Genomic DNA, 6,229 nt, shown 5'->3' with positions numbered 1-6,229 from the left:
AATTTCGCAGTTTCACCAAGAAAATGTGCACTTGATAACACTTTAATTCTGGGTAAACTAAAGTTTGCACTCTACAAAGGTTTAAAACTTTATTTCTCTAATAAAAATAATCATTGAGCAAAGGAGCGGTTTTCTTAGCTTTCGCCCTTCGCGAAGACGACGGGCGATCTTCGTACGCATATAATAAAATAAGCAAGGCTGGGTTTAGTTCACTTGGCAAGGGGGACAAGGTAGCACTAAATGTTTCTACCGGCGTATAGAGCTCAAGTTAGGTCGTACAACTTTTAGAGGTGTTTAAGGGTTGGACGTGGAGAGTGGGGTCAGCCCAGATACCACAAATACTGCCGCGGAGAGCGCAACTGGTCTAGTGTTTATAAACGCATTTCGTGGCACATGCAATAGGAATGAGAAATGGACAGGCGAGTGTGCCTTTTGTGGTATTTTTGAGTTTTTTTTTTAAGTAAGAAGGTTTTCGTAACTCTAGAAACATCACAAGGAAGCGCATACTCTATTGGTTTCTAATAAATAGCGGGTGTTGCTTCCTATGCGGTTAGCTTTAAGACGCACTGCTTATGACGGGACCGCATGATGATGTAGCAGAAAAGTCCCCAGCGAACGCATCCCTTCCCACGGCAGTGCGCCGTGCCAGTCGAGGGACAAGGGCGAGCTCAACGGAACAAGTTCCTCTTCTCCGTCACACGCCATTCGGAACTTGTTTCGGCAACTCTCCACCAGGTTCAAGCGTCGTCTACTCGGAGCTAGGTTGAACGCTTGCAGTTTTTGTTCAAACAGGGTATCTGCATGGAACTTCGCCATGGTGATTTTTACCGCATAAAAACAACTTAGTCGGATCAAACTTAGGCAAATAAAAATTTGAGTGCAGTTGGCCTTTAAGAGAGTTTAACACTGGTCCACTGCTACCGACATACCGTAGACGCTCGAGTCACGACCGGGGGTCAGAAACAAGGTCCCTTTAACCCAGAGTAGTAGTAGTGGCGCAGGCTAGCGCCCCCTATCAAGGAAACAATTACCGTAACATAAACACCCGAGAAAGGGGAGGGGAACACAGCCCCACCGGTAGCTTAGTGGTAATCGCACCGTACGCGTATTCTGGAGGTCGTGGTTTTGGATACCAGCCAGCGGTGAACCCTTTCTATCTTTCAAACATTTCACGAACCATTTATGTTTCGAAGAGAATAAATGACGGACCGCCTTTTCCTTTCTTCGCGCCCTTGACTACTGACCCTTATTTCTGTCTTCAATCAACGAGGCCCTCTTTTCTCATTCTCGTTTGCTAAGAGTGTCCGTTTCGGTACACAGGCTTGCCAGAATCAATAAATAGGTGGCCACTGTTTTCTAGTTATAGCAATGTAAGTATTCAAATGCACTCTGACCTCCAGCTGAACAGAGTTCCACTCGTCATCAGGAAATGAGCATAAAAACGAAATTTAAAGGCGCTTACTTCCCGCGGACGACTGTTCCGACGTGGTTGCTGAAAACGACAACAGACAATTATTGACATTAACACTTCCATCATGTGTAAACACATCTCGGTATAAAGGATTTTCTTCTTGTAGCGAATACATCTACAGGCTAGGGCATACAACCAGAAAAAAACTGAGATAATGCATATCGCTCTTCATCCCTATTACCCCGTAAAGACACTGAATTATGTTGTTTCTCGCACGCATCTCTTGCGCGCGAACTGCGCAGTTAATTCACGCGTGACCGCGTCCGCCACGTAGCATTACAACCACTCACACTACTCATTCCAGTGCTGGTGGCCTACTGTTTACGAGCCCACTGAATCGCGGCAGTCAGAAACAAGCTTGGCAGCCTTTCTAAAACCATTGTGTGCTACAGCCCGATGGTGATTAGAGGCCACCCCCTTTGTATGGGCACGCCAGTTGTCAGCAGTTGACCTACCTCCCCTCTTTCTCCCCCCTCCCGCCTTCCAGCCGTTGGATACTTGTATTTAACAGCGAAAATGATTAGCAAAAGCAAATCGTTTCCTATCCGCAGTTTAAATTAGCAAGAAAATGCCGAGCGTGCGCACGTGAGCGCGTGCCTCGAGACAACGCCCAGCGTCCCCGGCGAACGTTTGTCAAGCCAGGCATACCCACTTAGGGAGTCTCGCCAGAATTGGCCAAACAAACTCTAGCTTTTACCGTAATCTCACCAGGAAAGGGCCTTGTGGCAGTCACGGCGTCCCGGCCCGTGGCTCTCAGATCCTGCGGCTGCACGCTGCTCGAACGGGTGGCGCTGCGGAGGATGGAGACCATCGCAGCGGAAGAAGAGGCCATCCCAGAGCAGCGAACTGGCTTCCGGAGGCACCGAGCAGCCACCGACTCCATTGCCGACGTCGTGGCGGCCCTTGAACACGCCAGGGCCTCCAAGAAGATGGCGGTCCTTGTGCTGCTGGACGTGAAGGGTGCCTTCGACAACCTGCAGCGTCATGCCAGCTCTCTGGCCATGGAGGAAGCTGGCTTTGCGGGCAAGCTGTGGGGCTTCGTTGAGGCGTTCCTGACGGGCAGCATGGCGCAGGTACAGATGGGGGATGCCCTGTCGGCCCAGCGGCCGGTGGACGTGGGCACCCCACAGGGCTCCATCGTCACCCCCTTCCTCTTCAACCTGGTGATGGCAGCCCTGCCAGGCTGCCTGCCCAGAGGAGGGAGCCACCGAGTGTACATTTCGGTGTAGGCTGACGACATTGCCCTGTAGGTGCTGGGGCCCAAGGGTCAGGGCCAAGCCATTGTGCGGCAACTGCAAACAGCCTCTTTTATCAGGAATGATGCACACGGGGTAGTTTCCTTGCCCGGGAAGGTAAGGCCCATCGTGTCAAGCCGGCCCTCATGCGCTCAGCTTGTACATCTCTGCTCTTATTGCGAGAAAAACGGAAAAAAATGTTTTGACCTGTTCCAGCCTTCGCAGCAACGCTATGAAGTACATCTATGTCAGTGCCTGAAATGGTACAGCTAACTTTTGAGCCAACGGGCGAACAATCGCGTGGAGTCGTTTCCTTGGGTGCATGGAATTCCGGTCAACCCTACGCTGTTAATCCTAGAGTACTATACCATCTAAAAACCCACCGTGGTGGCTCAGTGTCTAGGAAGTTGAACTGCGGAGACCAAGCCAACAGGTTCAATACCGACCGCGCTTGCTGCTTTTTTTGTGGGAGCTAAAAGATAAAATGCTTGTTTCTCGAGATTTCAGCGCACTTAAAGCATATCCGAGTTGTTAAAAGTAGTACAGGAGCTTCGACTACGCTGCACCTGATAGCCGAGATGCCGCTTCGTCGTGTTAAACCCCCACAATGAAATTGGTTCTATCTCTGCGATATTTTTGCAAGTGCGTTATTCTGAGCATTCAGTGCTTTGTAAGCAGCACCAAGAGTGCTGCTTTCTGTAGGAGCTTCTTCGACGAGTTATGCATCGTTACGATAGCTACCACACCATCGAGCTCAATTTTCATTAATGCGACAACTGGTACTTGAGCAGCAGCAACCAGGTTGATCCTCGCGTAAGCCGTAGTTAGCGTACGAGTCACCTTATGCTCCAAAAAAGACTGTAGTTTATCAATCCGTTCAGCCAGTTTTGTACGCGGCATTGCTGGACTTTCAAAGGCAATGAAGACATGTCAGCAGCAGCAGTGGTGGCCAAGAAATTTGGTGGAAAAGCAACAGCCGGCTGATCAACCTGTCGCAGCTAAAAAGCTTAAAGGGGTCCTGAAATACCTTCCGCCGATGCATAGATATACATGTACCCAAATAAAGCAATGTATGTGCAATCTCCTCCCGCAAGAATTTTGTTAAAGCGATGAGTATTAGCTGAGAAATCGTAAATCAAAAACCGCGTATTATCGTCGCTCCGAGTTTCCTCCTCCTTTCGACTTACTCTCCGCTGTTGACGGCGCGCGAGCCTTGCCTCCCATGATGCTGCACTCCGCAGGGGTGACGTACTTCCGCTATTGCGCTGCTCAGACTCGTCTGCTACGGGCAAGCTTTGTTGACACCATGAATCCTGCACTCCGCTCAAGGCTGGAAAAGCGAACGAAAAATCTGGCCACATGTATGCGGCGGCCTGGCCTTGCCCTTTCGCGGTGTGCGTTGCTGGCGGCACATGACTTTTTATCGGTGGCGAACTCGCAGCCGCACGGGGAGGGTCGTGCGCTCGTTCCCTTGATGCACCGCGCAATGTTTATCCAAAAAGCGCCGTATCAGATGTGGCCCCGCTGGTGCCGGGTCTTATTTTGCGGCGGTGGTAATTCCTGCCGGCGGCATGTGAACAAGTCATATTAAACCGATAAACAACCCGTGCACAAAACGCTTCAATCATGTGACCAGTTCAGCTTGGGGCGACGTGTAGTGGAGAGCGGCAACTTTGGCAAAACATGTTCCGCCGCCGCTCTGAGCTTTCTAGCGCTGGAGCGAGCGCCATTTCTTTGACAATCTCAAACATCGGTTGCCTTGGCAACAAGGCACAAACCGCTCCAGAAGTCAGTTACGGTTCCGTGATCCCGGTTCAGCTTGGGGCCCCACCTCGCGACATGTGGGCACTGCAGGCGTACCACTCACTCCCATTGGGAAGTGTGAGATGCGTTTGGCATTACAGGAGGCGATGGTGTGTGTGTTGTGGACGCCTTTGTTTCGCGCTGAAATGCGACGTTGTGCTTCTGCGGGTGGATAGTGCTTCCCATGGTCTGGATTATCTTTGTCGAGCGACGTACGACTCAACCTCGCATGGGGTATGTGCAGTGTGCGTGGCTAAAAGCCATCGGCTTGTGCGCCAGAGTTAAGTGACTTGCTGTTCGTCCCCGCAAACCGCGCGCGAGGTGAGTACCGAATTTACGACGGGCAGGAGGCAACCCATCCTCTGTCAATCGTGGTTCAGACTTTCAACGCATGTTGTGACGTTGTGTTCGTTAGAAACGCATCTCTGGATTGTTTTGAAGTTGAATAAAATGTATGCGTGAAACCCGAGCATTCGGCTCATGGCGTTCTCTGCGATTGCACGAAAGAAGTGCCACGGGGCTTCAACGCTTTCTTTATGGAACGTACTCAGGTAAGAGAATATCCATGTCGTGTTATGGCCGTGTTGCATTCAATACAAACGGTTAAGCGTTTGTTTTACACTTGTTTCGTTTGTCGTAAAATGCCCAAGCACTCCGGCACTCCGCTGGCAGTCAGCCGGCGAGCCGACGCTGAGCAGACGACTCATCTCTTTGCCGGAAGTGGGTGAAAAAGCCGCCCAATAGCAGGATGTCTAGCTCATGACGAACATCTGGAAATCGATGATGTAGACATGTGAAGATGGCGGCGTCCAAAAACACGAAGGGAAGGGTGAGAAAAAAACGACAAACTTTGCAACAAAAGTGTGAGCTTTCCGCTGCGCGTAAAAGAGTAATACTTGGCACAGAGGACGTTGACGACCCAATCTAACGGTTGCGCTGGTTCACTTATTGTGCTCAAAATGCCTTTCAGGGCCCCTTTAAGGCTTCGTCCATCCAGCCTCCGCTGCTACGGCCAAGTGTAAGGTGGAAACCTGTTAGACCTTCGGTTGATCGGCAGCCGAACTTTATTTTAATCTTTTCACCCGTACCCTCCACCTTGTGACCAGCTCCTGGGCAGCACACTCCCCAGCTTGTTATGCTGTTCTCTACATACACTGGAGACTCTTCTTCGCAACGTCCTTAGCTTCATCCCTAAAGGCGGCTGCTACTACACATGCTGCAGCTGCCTACTCTCTGGCTGCGCTACGCTCCATCGCCCTTGCTTAGGTCCCTCTGCCGGCCCTGTTTTGGGACTGCTGTTTCCTGTTGTTGGTGGGCAATCGCCGGCTCGCGCTACAATTAAAGGGAAGCTTTCAATCTCTCACTGAACAAATCGGTAGTCCATCTCAAAGCCCACTGCGGGAAAGCCAACTTCCTTGGACTATCGTAATAATTGTGAGTGCAGCGAAAGAAACAAAAAAACGATTCCTGTAGTCGGAATTGAACCTGCGTCCTGGCTTTATAAAGCCGAGGTTTATCCAATGCGTCACTCCGACACGGTAGAAGCCTCAATCGAGGCTTTCTATTTCTGACTGATCGCGTCTGTAGTTCACCTCAACACACACTGCAGTAAAGCCAACTTCTAGCCGCAGAGCGTACTCTTCCTCAGAAATACTCCTTCACAGGTGAACCCTCCTTTATGAAGTACACATATGCATCATGGGTACGCATATCTACAGAA

This window comes from Haemaphysalis longicornis, unplaced genomic scaffold (genome assembly GCF_048455015.1).
Source record: "Haemaphysalis longicornis isolate Haplotype H1 unplaced genomic scaffold, Haemaphysalis longicornis Haplotype H1 scaffold_71, whole genome shotgun sequence".
NCBI classification, from domain to species: domain Eukaryota; kingdom Metazoa; phylum Arthropoda; class Arachnida; order Ixodida; family Ixodidae; genus Haemaphysalis; species Haemaphysalis longicornis.
The sequence above is the reverse complement of the archived record's forward strand: the minus strand, read 5'-3'. Positions refer to the sequence as shown.